The 15,167-nt window shown below is 39.4% G+C and overlaps 1 pseudogene; it reads left to right on the plus strand.

The window, feature by feature from the left end:
- The first annotated feature begins 769 nt into the window (after positions 1-769).
- LOC140713514 (small ribosomal subunit protein eS25-like) lies at positions 770-1,381 on the plus strand (annotated as a pseudogene).
- Positions 1,382-15,167: the final 13,786 nt, after the last annotated feature.

Genomic DNA, 15,167 nt, shown 5'->3' on the forward strand with positions numbered 1-15,167 from the left:
TCCCATTAGAATGGTCAAGGTCCTTAACATTGACAACACCAAATATAGGTGAGGATGTGGAGTAAGAAGAGCTCTCATCCATTGCTGATGGGAGTGCAGTTTTAGAAAACAGTTTGACAGTTTTTTACAAAACTAAATATACTCTTACCATACAATCAAATAATTACACTCCTTGGTATTTACCCAAATAAGTAGAAATCTTATGTTCACACAAAAACCTATGCAAGACTGTTTATAGCACCTTTATTTATAGTTGCCAAAACTTGGAAGTAACCAAAATGTCCTTCAGTAGGTGAATGAATAAACAAACTGGGGTACATCTGGACTTCTGGACCATGGGATATTATCTAGCCCTAAAAATAAATGATCTATAAAGTGATGAAAAGACATGGAGGGACCTTAAATTTATATTATGAAGTGAAAGAAGCCAGTTTGAAAATACTACATATGGTATGATTCCAACTATAAATGCCATGGAAAAGGCAACGCTATAGAGACAGTAACTAGATCAGTGGTTGCCAAGTGTTAGTGAGGACGGAGGGAGGAATAGGGGGAACATAGGGGATTTTTAAGAGAGTGAAACTACCCTGTATGACATTATAATGGTGGATATATGTCATTTTTCATTTGTCCAAGTCCATAGAATAAACAACAGCAAGTGAACTCTAATGTAAATAATGGACTTTTAGTGATAATGATGTGTCAATGGAAGTTCATCAGTTGCAACTAATTTACTGCTCTGATGCAGGATGTTGGAAGTGGGGGAGATTTTGTGTGTATGGAGGTGGCTGTGGGCTTGAGGGTGGGGAAAGGAGGTATATGTGAACTGACCTCTCTTTACTTTCAGTTCAATGTTGCTGTGGACTTAAAAGTGACCTTAAAACTAAATAGCTTTTTGTCTGACATCTTAGCGAGGTTAAAGTGGTTACTGCTACCCCCTGGGCATCGCGATGCTGCCCAAGGATGACAAGAAGAAGACAGACACTGGAAAGTCAGCCAAGAAAGACAGAGACCCAGTGAACAAATCTGGTGGCAAGGCCAGAAAGAAGAAGTGGTCCAAAGGCAAAGTTTGGGACAAGCTCAATAACCTAGTCTTGCTTGACAAAGCTACGTATGACAAACTCAGTAGGGAAGTCCCAGCTGTAAGCTTATAATTCCAACTGAGGTCTCTGAGAGACTGAAGAGTAAAAGTTGTCTGTCCAGGGCAACCTTTCAGGAGCTGTTTAGTAAAAGACTTATCAAACTGGTTTCAAGGCACAGAGCTCAAATAATTTACACCAGAAACACCCAGTGTGGAGGTGTTCCAGCTTCTGGTGAAGATGCAGGAGCAGGTCCAACCAATTGTATATTTGGAAAAATAAAACCTTATAAAATAAAATAAAATAAAATAAAATAAAATAAAATAAGGTCTGTATTAAAAATATCGCCCAATAGCTTTCAAAATTCCCAAAGCCTAGGCCAAACCCAAAATCAATTAAATCAGGATATATGAGGTGTGACCTAGACATCAGTAAGTTTTTGACAGAACCCATGAATCACAAAGTACTGTCAAGGCTGAGAACTACTGCCCTAGAGAATGCTACTCAATTAGAGTCAGGTTAGACTCACCACTTGGAGCTCACTTAGAGTTAGATTAGAGTTGCCAATTAGAATTATCCAGGCACTTTAAAAAAATATATAGATGAGCAAGCCCCACTCGCTGAAATTCTAATTCATTTGATCTGGGGCAATGCCTGGGTATTAGTATTTTTAAAAGCTCTTCAGATCCCTAGTATACAGCCATGATTGAGAATCACTGACCTCAAGAATGGTAAATTCCTAGAACATATGCTTCCAGCTCTCAGTTCTACACCCATGGTAAACATCGCTACTCATTCCCAGAACTGTTTGCCAATGAGCCTAGGCTTTGAAATTCATCTCTCCTCAGCCTGTCAAGCAGGATCAATAATTGATCTGAGTTGCCAGTGGAATCCCCTTTGGCATCTCTGTATTATACATGTATTCCATCCCCAAACCAGACATAGCTTTGTTGGACCTGACCAGCTTGATTCCTTCCTCCATCTCCATGACTTGAAAGATCCGACATTTTCATTGGAAAGCTCTCCAAGGCTGTGACCCTTCGACAGCCTTGTTCAGGCTTTAGGACAATGCTGTACTTTCACACTGTGCCTACAATCTTCATATCTCAAGGACTTTCCGCAAACATTAACTCATTTGTTTGAAAATGTCTGGTGTTGTGAGGACTAATGAGATAATGTTTCTGAAACACTCTGTGTTCCCAAGATGAGAGACAGCATGTTATTCATGTAAAAGTCACATTGAGAGGTCTCTGAAAACTCTCGCCCAACTTGGCTGCCTTTTTTGTTTTGCTGTGAAAATCCTTTAAGGCCAATGGACAGGCCATACCACCATTCTTTAGAGAAGGTGCAATGACACGGGAAGGCGGGCGGTGAGAACAGCCTGGTAGAACTCCAGCCTCTATCATTTTTTAGTTTTGTGATCTTAAGCAAGTTTCATAGCATCCCTCAGCTTCTCTTCCCTCATACGTCCATCAGGAATGATAATGTCTGGCTCAGATAACGTAAGTGAGAATGCTGGCATGGTGTAGACATTCAGTGTCAGTTATTTTAAGGAGCTGGGAACTGCCTTAGGCTGATTTTAAAGGGCCCATAGGCAATACATTCTCAGTTAAGCAAAAGAAAATGTAGAGGACAGTGCTGTTTAAGAAATCTGGAAAAGAGCCTTCCTTTGACTAACGTGAGATTCAGAAGAATTTATGTCTTCAAAACACTTTCCACGTGGATATATAGTTAAGAACAAGATCTGTGCTCACTCTGAGAGGCCGAGGCGGGCGGATCACGAGGTCAGGAGATTGAGACCATCCTGGCTAACACAGTGAAACCCCGTCTCTACTAAAAATACAAAAAGTTAGCTGGGCGAAGTGGCGGGTACACGTAGTCCCACCTACTCGGGAGGCTGAAGCAGAAGAATGCCGTGAACCCGGGAGGCGGAGCTTGCGGTGAGCTGAGATGGCACCACTGCAATCCAGCCTGGGCGACAGAGTGAGACACTGTCTCAAAAAAAAAAAAAAAAAGAAAAAGAAAAAAACACTCTCTGCTGAGTCCTGGTATATTATCCATCTCTATTAAAAACAAAACCTTTCAACAAACATATACTGACTGACTACTCCTCATCAAGCTGAATAATGGGGATGAAAAGAAAGCTTTTATTTTCCCAATGAATGAGAAGAAATCCCTGTTACAAAAATGCAGGCAATATGTTTCATCAATTGTAAGACGCACATTTTTGTCACCCGATAACATACCTGAAATTTGAGTGTATCTTACAACTGAGGGCAGGTCATAGACTCATTAGCAGCATTTTTTGCCCTTTTAACTATTTCATAGACTAGCTCATGGACAGAAGAATGGCTCATAGATGGGTCTTCCTCAAATTGAGGCATCTTAGATTAAGTTAAATATGACAGTAACTATCCCTCAGGATTGTTCAAGGGATAACCTTGGAAAAGCACTTATTCATTATTTACAGCTACATAGCAGATTACTTCAAAACGTAATAGTTTAAAACAACAGTTTTTTTCCTCACAGTTTCTGCGGGCCAGGAATCCAGGAGGAGATTAGCTCAGGTTCTGCCTCAGGGTCTCTGAAGAGGTTACAGTCAAGGTGTCAGTTGGGTCTGCTGTCATCTAAGGCTTGCTAGAGTGAAGGATCCACTTCCAAAATCACCTACACAGCTCTTGGTAGAAGGCTTCAGTTCTCCACACTGTGAACCTCTCCATAGAGCGTCTTACAATCAGGCAACTGGCTTCTTCTAGAGTGAGTGATGAGAAAGAGAGCCCAAGATGGAAGCTGCAGTCTTTTATACCTAATCTTGGAAGTTACCTATTATTCCTTCTTTCATATTCTATTGTCACAGTGGCCAACAATAGTACAAGATGGGAAGGGACTACCCAGGAGGCAGGGATTACTGGGAACCACCTTGGAGATTGGCCATCATAGAACCCAACACACTGAATGATGAAAAGAAAATAATAAGTGTTAGTCTCTTTCCTTTTTACCTCATGTGGATGCTGTTGAAAGAGTCTACACTTAAATTTATATTACTGTCAAACTCAATAACTTCAGTCTGTATCAACTCCAGTTGTGTATCTGGAGTGGCAACTGGAAGGAGAGAAAGATGCTGAAGAGAGTATTTTGTGTTTGACTAGTTGATATTGTTGGTGACGGATGAAGAGCTTTCACCTATCTTGTATCAAGTTGGAAAATCTTAGAATTTTACTGGTATCTGTTTTGAAAGAAATGCTGAAGAAAGCTAGCTTAGGCCCTTTTTTGTCCTTCTGGCTTCTGTCATATGAGGACACAGCAAAAAAGGCCCTTATCAGACACCAAATTCCAGTGTCTTGACCTTGGACATCTCAGCTTCCAGAACTGTGAGAAATAAATTTCTATTGTTTATAAATGACCCAGAGTGTAGTATTTTGTTATAGTAGTACAAAAGGGTTAAGATAGGTCACAGGAACAACTCACTGTGGCCCCGGAGTTGAGATATTTTGACAGTCCTTGCAAAGTCTATCTACCTAATTCAGTGGGTAGCTGTAACAGGCCACTATGATTGGCCAACTGAACAGGATCACATGAATGCTAGAGGGTAGTTCTCAAAAGGCACGAAAAAGGGCATTCCAGGTGGTCAAAACAGTAACACATGGTTGCTATGAGTGGACATGGTGGGAACCTCACAAGTACCTGGGGTGGAGAGAGGGATATGGAAAATAGAGAGCAGAGTGAGGTGGCTCCAATGACCAGTTACAACTGGAACTCAGTGGCCCCTGGTCAAATGCATGTGTATTCAGTGCTGGAATGCAGAAAACCAGTGCAGATGCTGACAGACCTAACTTAACCACCCACCTCATCTCACTTCTAGCTCCCATCCAATCTGTACGTAATTATTTGGCCTTCCAAACCTAATAATACCTCCAGAAATGGAGACACAGGATCGTGTTGTGGAAAGAGCAAGTACTAGTAGTCAAGGCCCTCAGTCTCACGTTTGCCCCTGACTTGATCAAGTTCACTTCCTTCTCAATAAATATGGTACTAGGCCAGACAATATTTAAGCAGAGTATGGTGAAAATATGGGCAGGTCTGGGGGTGGGGGAAATAAAAGGATAAAATACCCCTGAGGGGATTAGATATATTTAAAATCACAAAGGTATTATATCATAGATCTCTAACTTTACTAAAAAATAAAAATGATAGAATGAAAATATAATTGTATTATTTTATCTTAGCCCTACAAGAGAAGCTAATCTTCTCTTGTGACTCTTCAGTTTTTAGTAAGAGAAGTGCAAGCAGCTTTTTCTTATGGGCCAGGATGAAAAAGAGCCTTATGAACTCCCAGGAGGAGTTTTTGCTTAAGGAAATACATATCATTTAAACCACAGAAGAGAGGTAAGCAAAGACCTAGATTGTCTAGAAAAAGGTGGTATTAGAGAGACCCTTTATGTTTTCTGAGTTGCAGGATTGTGGTGGGAATAACACTGCCACCTACCCCTTGGCCATCATTAGACGGAAACAACGGGAAGCAGTTCTGTAAATGGTGGAATCCATTTGACTCAAAGCTTCTGGGGCCAGCTCCGGTGTACATAAACTGATTTTATGAATTTAAAGGGCTGCCACACTGGGGCCCCGAGCAGAGCTACATGTTGTGGGAGGCCACTGTCCTCCAAAAAGGGCCCTGTGGCCCCAGCAGGGACTGGCACCCCCCTGGATCCTCACAGCAGACATGATGTTTGGTGAACCAACTGGTCTTCAACAGTGACACCGTGTGGCCTAGAGAAGTAAAGACAGCCCTGAGCAATGATCTCTCCCCTTGGGTTGAAGATACCAGGCTAGCCTAAACCCAAACTTGGATGGTTAAGAGGTACACTTCAGGAGGAAGACACTGACTTTCTAATTACTAGGGTAGGCAGGGGATACAGTAATTTGTTTTCAGAGTTGATACATTGAGTTGTTGGAGCAGTTCCTACTGGTTAAATCAAATGTTACAAGTCGATTTTACTTACATTTCTGAAAATTCTTAACTACATAATATTGACTTTTGCAAGTTTTTGGGAGCCCTTGAGCATCACAGGCCACTAAACACAGCTTTGTTTCATTTCCTGTTTCACTTTGTGGTATGCAAACTTTTTTTTTTTTTTTTTTTGGAAGAGGGGAGAGTGGGATGACCCAATTTTTGAATTTCAAATAACACTACACTGAATTATTAGTTTTTTCTCTAACGTATCTTTCAGTTGAAATGTCTACAATTTTATACGGAACTGTTTAATTTTTAAAGAATCTCCTGGGAAAGTTATTCATGCCACTCACTATGGTCTTGTGGTTGGAATGTTTGATTTTATTTCTAGTTGAACACCACAGTCTGTTTCTTGTGGCATTTTTTAATACATAGGAATACTACTGTGTGAATTAGTCAATGTCTATAGTTCATGTGGTTTAGAGTGTGAGCCCCGGTAAGTGTCAGGCATTTTTCTGGCATGAAACAGACAGCAGTATAGAACAAAACACAGCCTCTTCACTCAAGGAATCTACTTGGCTGGAGAGAAGTACAGGACAGTTTTAGGAGCAGAGAGGAGGAAGATCTGAGCTAATTTCAGTTGCCACCACTAACTTTGAGAGGCATAAATGTATGTACAAATACCAAAAACCAAAAGTAGAGCCAGTTCATGAAATCAGTAATTTACATGGGAGGGAATACTGCTCAGAAATTGTCAGGGGTTGGAGTCAAGGATACTTGGTTTTGAATCCCAGTTCCACATTTACCAACGGTGTGATCTGAGCACATTGCCCTATGTGCCTCAGCCTTATCACTTGTGACTTAGAGAGAATATAGATCTACCTTCAGAGAGGTTTAAATTAGATAATACTAGCAAAGTGAAATGCTGAGGATTGCTTTATAAATTGAGCTTTATTATAATCATGAAAATGAGTCAAAAATGTGTAGATTGATCAGATCATCAATGCATTTTTCTTATGTTCAAATCAAGAGTTGATCCATTTAATAAAGAGCTACAGGTTTAGACCAGATGAGATTCACCATTGTTAAAAGAAAAATTTTCTAGCTGAGCACAGTGGCTTATGCCTGTAGTCCCATCAACTCAGGAGGCTGAAGTGGGAGGACCACCTCAGGCCAAGAGTTTGAGACCAGCTTGGGCAGCATACCAAGACCCCATATTTAAAAAAAAAAAAAAATAGCCAAGTATAGTGGCTCACACCTGTAGTCCCAGCTACTTAGGAAGCTGGGGCAGGAGACTTCAGCCCAGAAGTTTGAGGCTGCAGTGATCTATGATCACGCCACTGTACTCTACCCTGGTGACAGAGTGAGACCCTATCTCTTTACAAAAAATTTAGACAAATTAAATTTAACAGAGTTTAACTTAGCAAAAAAAGATTCACTAATTGGGCAGCCTCCTGAACCAAAATAGGTTCAGAGAGACTCTGGCACCGTCGTGTGATGGAAGAAAATGTATGGACAGAAAAAGGAAAGTGGCATACAGAAAACAGAAGTGATGAACAGAAATAGCTGGGTTGGTTACAGCTTGGCATTTGCATTATTTGAACATAGTTTGAACAGTTGGCCACCTTTAGTGGCCAAAACTCAGTGACTGGTAAAAGAGTAGGTAACAGCCCGTTTATACATCCAGTTAGGTAACAGTTGACTATGTATGGAGAAAACTTTAGGCAAGATTTAAAATATGTAAGGAGGCAGCTTTAGGCTGAACTTAATTGAACATCGTATTTCTCTAATTCTGTGGATCTTGACCTCAGCTATGCATTAAAATCACCTGGGGAGTTTAAAAAATACTGTTGCCCAAACCCCAACCCCAAATAGTGTGATACAATTGATCTGCAGTATGCTTTGGGTTTAGGATTTTTAATCAGGAATTAATGTGCAGCCAGGGTTGGGACCCACTGGTTTAACTGAATATGGAGGTTGAGCAGATCTCTGTTTGGGTCACAGGCAACCAGAGCAGTTGCTGACGAGGACCTTCCCCTTATACACCCACATTCTGAGCTAGAAGTGGTCTTGGAAACATCACTGGGGGAGGGAGTCACCTCTACCAACTGGTGCTCAAAATTAACTTTATCTCCCATCCTGTTAACCCCATGAGGCATTTGTGACCCCTATCAGTACCAGGGTGGGCTTCTCAACCAGCAACTGTGGAATGCCTAGAAAGGTGGATTCCAGGGGCAGCTCCATCCTAGCACAGCCAAGAGACTGCCTCTCCCACCTCTCCCATTTTGACTTTCTTATCTCTTCGCGTGTTAATGGAGATGACAGCGTCCTTCCTACATACCTAGCAGGGTAGTTGTTAGGTCCATGAGACTGTGTCAGTAAAGTACGTTGTAAACCATGATATATGAATGGAATTAAGTACCCAGTGGAGATTAGACATTATACTTTTTGAAACTGTAAAAACGGCTGTTTCATAAGTCATAGCTTTTGCTGTCCAGCGCTAACTTTTCTACCACCTTGTAGCAGAGCTGTGTTAATTCAGGCATAGAAAATCTTGTATGCAGAATTACCTTGTATAGGGAATTGTTATATATAAAAAAGAAATTCTGTATACAAGGTTTCACAAAAACAATACTGCAGTGTACTCTATTTTCTATCCTAATCAATGACCTGTCATGACAAATCTAAAACATTCATCTAAAAACACCCATTTACCCAGAGGCCTCTGCCTAATGACTCCTTTGTTATGGAAAAATAATTACTGTATTTTTTATTATGCAAATATGGAGCACAAAAGTACACGAAATTTTAAAGAGAAAGATAAAAAGTAACCAGAATTCGAATTAAGGGTTTTAATTAGTCATGTCAATTTAGGGGTGGGAGGATGTTTTTAAGCAGAAAGATGCCTTCTTTGTTGTGGTGACTTTAGAAAATGACTTCTTGTGTTCTGATTTGCACTGCCTAGTGTGTGTGTACCTGATTGTGTGTTCTTACAGAGTTGTGTGTGTTGTGTTGTGAGCAGCTAGATGCAGGTGTGGTGCTTGTAGATGGGGATCGCAGGAGAAACATGCAGGCTGATCTCTTCATCCCACGCTGCAGAAAAAGGCAACCACCAACCTAACAAAATGTTAAAGGCACTTTCTCAAGAGACAGCCTAGAACATAGACTCCACGCAGAGCCACATTGCCCAGTTTAATCTTAGCTTAACTCTTACCAGCAGTATGGATTCAGGCAAGTAATTTGACCTCGCTGTGCCTTACTTTCCTGAAGATAGTAATGGTACTCACTTCATTGAATTGTTGTGAGGATTAAATGAGCTAGTATTGGTAGAATACTTAAAATAATAGCTGGAGGATAGTAAGCACCATATAAGTGCTAAATAAAATATACTTTCTAACTCAGTTTTATTTTATATCATCTGTAATTTACTCCAAGATGCATCAGTATAAACAGACTATATGGGACTTTAAATTAATCTACATCTTAGTGGTGAGAAATGAACACTGAAATGTTTGAGTCCTCACTCCAGGAGTGGTTAGAGAAGAGTTTCAAATATTGCTATATAAATCTGTACCAGAAGGTACCAGGTAAATCAATTTACTTTTAAGAGGAAAAAAGGAAATTATGACAATAACAAAAAAGCAATTTATAGAATAATATGCTTTGTACTGTCAGTTACTTTAAAATACATTCATTCGTTCATTCACTGAGCGAACAGTTACAAAGAATCTACTCTGTGCAAAGGGCAGAGATTGGAGTGATGCTGCTTAATTAGGGAACATCAAGGATTGTTGGCAACCACCAAAGCTAGGACATGGGTATGGAACAGATTCTCTCTGAAAACTTCCAGAGGAAAGCAACCCTGTCAGCAGCTTAATTTCAGACCTTTAATCACCTGAACTGGGAGACAATACATTTCTGTTGTTTTAAGCCACCTAGTTTGTGGTAATTTGGTATGTCAGCCATAAGAGGCTGTGATAGATCTGGAATGAACTCACTGCCTACTTGCCCTGTGACTACCGAGGACCTCTACTGTAAGCTGTTGGGGGCTGGCATGGACCAGACCCCAACCAGACCATCCAGACCTTGCACTATAAATCTTGCTCAAGGTGCTATACCCACTGATTGCAGGACCTTAAGGGAGCTGAAATAAGCAGCTCCCACCACAAATCTTACTCAAGGAAGTTAACCCTATCTCCCGCATGCGTACAAAGCCAGGAGAGTGACCAATCCCTAAGGTTAGCTTCATTATAATACTAAAAATCACACCCAGAGGTAGACAGTTAACATGCTAATAAGACATGTGATATCTGAAGGAGCATGAAATCAAACTGTGCAGGTGTTAAAAGTTCTCCGCCTCTACATGCCTAAACCTCACTCCTTTAAAACTGCCTTTCTATCACCTTCCGAGGAGGCCAGCCAAATAATCTCTGTCTTGTGCTACCTCCCTTATGCTTGAGCCTTGTCTGGGAAAACTCTTTGGATCTCATGTCAATTTATTTTTCTTCTTCTTTTTTCTTTAAGAGACAGGGTCTCACTATCCTGTCCAGGCTGGTTTCAAACTCCTGGCCTGGAGGGATCTTCCTGCCTCCGCCTCCCAAAGTGCTAGGACTACAAGCATGAGCCACCACTCTTGGCCTCAATTTTTATTGCATTGAGATCCCAAGACCCCGATGGTAGGTAACAAAACTAATACACATCTCTTTAACTCTTTGCTCTCAGTCCTTTTTCTGGTTTCCTCTTGCTAGGCATACTCCTAGTGCAATACAAAGTTTCCATCCTTTGTTAATACTCTCTCCTTATGCTGTCTCCATGCCACATCTTGGCAAACAGCCTTACTTTCCACCCTAGTCATCTGGGAAAGAAGTATGGGAATTAGCCTGGACACTCTCCTCTATTCCAAACTCCACATTCAGTTGGTCACCAAGTCCCATGGGCACAGCACTTATAATTATATTTCAAGAGAAATAGGAGAGTAACACCTGCATATGATTAAAAAAAGTACAGTATGAATAGAGACAGACAAATGGAACAGACTAGACATTTCCAAATAGCCCCAAGTATTTATGTGTTAAAGAAAAAAATAAATGGAGGCTACAGTTTAGATATACCCCAAGGCTAACCATCTTTAACTATATAACCAAAAGTTCATCTCGATTTTCCTGAAATGCTAATTTCTAAACATAAACAAAACACAAAACATAGCTTTATGCCCTTGCCAGTATAATTCAGTGAAATTAAGCCAATCAGCTATAGATAAATTAGCTTGAACAGCACTATTTGTCCTAAAAAGAATGTTAATGTATAATAGCCAATCACGATAATGGTGAAAGTAATTTCTCCTTTATGCTTTGAACACTGTGCTATAACTGCTGTAAGGTGAGCTTCTTACCATTATTACCTTCTTACATTTATTCAAATTCTCCTGGTTGGAAAACTGTTCTTGTTTAAGTATGACACATTCTTTAAAATTTTCTAACTTGATCTGATTTATTTTTTAACATATAAAAATTAGTAAATAACAAAGATGATCACTAAAGAAAATAATAACTTTTAAAAATTGTGTAGTGATAACTACAATAGACATTTCAAAAAGATAAATTCAGATCCCTGTCTCACAGCATACACCAGAATAAATTTCAAGTGGATCAGCAATCTAAACATAAAAAAAAAAAGTAAAGCAAAAAAGTACTAGAAGAAAGCATGAATAAATTTTTATAACTGGGTTTGGAGATAATTATTTTCAAAGCTATCAAATGAGATCCCAAAGCAATAATAGAAAATCTTGATAAATTTGACTACATGAAAATAAAGGTTTTTTTTTTGGCAAGGCATACATCATAAACAAAGTCAAAAGACAAAGAAATACTAGTAAAAATACTTGTAACTTATATTGCAAAGGACTAATCTCTTTAATATATAAAGAGTGACTAAAAATCAAAAGAATAAAATTTAAAAACCTGATGGAAAAATAGACACAATCATAAACAGTTCACAGAAAGAGATATATAAATGGCCCTTAACCACGTAAAAAGATGCTCAACTTTACTGATAATAAGAAAAATGTAAATTAAAAGTACATAGAGATATCATTTATTATTTATTACACTGACAATAATTCAAGCACTTGAGAACACTTTGTTGGTGAGGTTGGGGGGAACCAAGCACTGTCATATAATGCTGGTGGAAATGCAGAATGATACAATCCCTGATGGAGGAAACTGGGAAATATCTAACAGTTATGATTATGGTTATTTACCTTTCCACCCAGAAAATGCACTTCTGGGAAACTACCTTGAAGGTACATCTCCACAAATATGAAATAATACTCATACAAAATTTTTCATCACAATATCATTTATATTGTGAAATACTGGAAGCAATCCAAGCTGCCACTAATAAATTAAACTGTGGCACAGCTACATGATGGAGTACTATGCAGACACAATAACAATAGCAACAAGTTTTTTGTTGTTGTTGGTTTGTTTTTTGAAATGGAGTTTCACTCTGTTGCCCAGGCTGGAGTGCAGTGGTGCAATCTCAGCTCACTGCAACCTCCGCCTCCTGGGTTCAAGCCATTCTCCTGCCTCAGCTTCCCCAGTAGCTGGGATTACAGGTATATGCCACCACATCCGGCTAATTTTTGTATTTTTAGTAGAGATGGGATATCACCATGTTGGCCAGGCTGGTCTTGAACTCCTGACCTCAAGTAATCCACCTGCTTTGGCCTCCCAAAGTGCTGGGATTACAGGCATGAGCCACCTCACCTGACCAACAACAAGATTTTTATAAACTAATATGCAGTGACTTCTGGGAAATGTTATTAAGTGAAAAATAAAAAGAGAACATATATAGGACACTACCGTGTGGAAAATAAGGAGAAATGTGTGTGTGTGTGTGTGTGTGCTTATTTTTGCAAAACAAACAAAAAAAAGAAACAAAAAGGATAAAACAGAGACTAATGAAAATATCTACTTATGGAGGAGGGTGGGAACAGAATGGAAGCAAAGGATGGGAGTGGCACTTCTTTAAATATACCTTTTTATATTGTTCTGACTGTCAAACCAAGTAAAAGTGATTCATCTAATTAAAAGATTTTATAAAGCAAACCCTAAAGGAGAATATAAAAGAAAACAAATGAATGTCTATATCAAATTATTATCAAGATTTCTTTGCAAGACCCCTTTGTCCTTAGAACACAACTTACTAAGAATATATAGTCAGAGTACTGTTTTCAAAGTTACTTGAGAGCTGGACATGGTGGCTCATGCCTGTAGTCCTGGCTACTCAGGAGGCTGAGAAGGGAGGATTACTCGAGGCCAGAAATTTGAGACCAGCCTGGGCAACATAACGAGATTCCATTTTTAATATCTGAAAAGTAAAAATAAACCCAAAAGTTACCTGAATTACCCTTTTCCATACCAAACACAATAGACTGATGACCCATGCTTAGTGTCTTTATATTCTAAAGAAAAAAAGGGACCACAAGAAATCTAAACTTTACTTCATAGATATATAATTTATAGTTATATTGGTATTGGAATTCTAAAGCTATTTTATGTACATTGTAGAATTTAAAATATGCTAATTCAATAAGGAATCAAGATTTTCCATTTTCAATGTGGCCATGTAGAAGAATGTTCTTGGTTTTAGAAGGTGCCTATGAAGTTTTTTTTAGTGAAGTTTCACGATGTCTACAACTTTCAGATGGTTCAGAAAGAAATTATGTGAGAAAGATAAAGAGGATAAAATATGAACAATTGATGAATCTGGTTGAAAGATAAATGGTGATCATTGTATTATTCCTTCAGTTTTTCAAAGTACAAAATTTTCAGGAGAAACATTTTAGAATAAAGTAATATATTTACATTTTTGAAATTTTTAAAAACGTATGTTTTTCTATTTAACTCTAATCAGAAACACATCATTTATATCAGCAAAATGAGCTAGATTTTGCTTCAGTAAGCAGCAGTATCAAAATAGCAAGGGCTTAGAAAATCAAAGGTTTATTTCTTGCTTATGTGATATGCCTATTAGAGTCAATATAGAAAGTCTGTCCATCATACTACAATTGTAGAGTCATCTCTAACATCGCCATTCTCCATGCAAGACACAAAAACCAGCCATGGAGAGTCTCTCACAATTAAAATGCTTGACTGCAAATGACACCTACGGCTCATTAATCACATGACCCAACTCACCCCTAGGGGGAGTCAATGATTTGGAAATATCAGATGATTAGTGTTAATGACTATCACTCCATTCATTTGTTGTGTGTTATGCCACAGTAAACACTGATAGATGCAGTAAATTAATACAGGGTATGTAGTGGTCAAGAGCACAGATTCTGCAGCCAGATTATCATAGTTATAACTCTCGCTGGCTTGCGAACCTTTGGCACGTTATTTAACCTCTTTGTGCCTCGATTTCTTCCTGTGTAAAAATTGGGTCTAATAGTCAAAACCGGGAAAAAAAATTTGGTGAGTTAATATACCAAAAGCATTTAACAATGGCTGTCATTTACTATCAGCAGTGTCATTATTATTCTGAAGCATGAAACTCATACTTGATGCAGTAAGGAAATTTCTCAATGTTTTTCCCACAAATCAAGCAGTACAAAGATTTACAGTGAAAAGTAAGTTTCTCTCTCACATCTGAGCCTCATCAACCAGTTTTTCTCCCTAGATACGACTGCTACCAGCTGCGGCATTTATGAACCTATTGCCTTTCTGTGCCAAACGCACCCTTCGTTTCTCTGCTTGAGATACTAAAACATCTTTCCTTTGCCAGCTGACACAGTGTTAAGTTTTGCCACTAGAAGGCCTGGAGGGACCCTGGAAGGAAAAAGGGGATTCTCTTCATTCCTGATTCTGGTAGACCTTCTGCTCTTGCTCCTGTGGTGCTGGGCTGGTATGTGAGCGACGCAGTGATGGAGCTCACACCAACAGGTTTGGTGGGTGCCCCAGCTGGTTTCCCTGTGACCAGTTTCTCAACGGTCCTGCAGCAGCATCCTGGAAGCTTTCCAGTGTGTCCCCACAGTGGCCCAACCAGTTTCCCACAAGTTCAACAGCACTCCCCATGGGCAATTTCCCCATGAATTTTGTCAGCACCCCTCAGCCATTGATTTCTTGCCTGCC

Source organism: Chlorocebus sabaeus, chromosome 15 (assembly GCF_047675955.1).
Source record: "Chlorocebus sabaeus isolate Y175 chromosome 15, mChlSab1.0.hap1, whole genome shotgun sequence".
Lineage (NCBI taxonomy): Eukaryota > Metazoa > Chordata > Mammalia > Primates > Cercopithecidae > Chlorocebus > Chlorocebus sabaeus.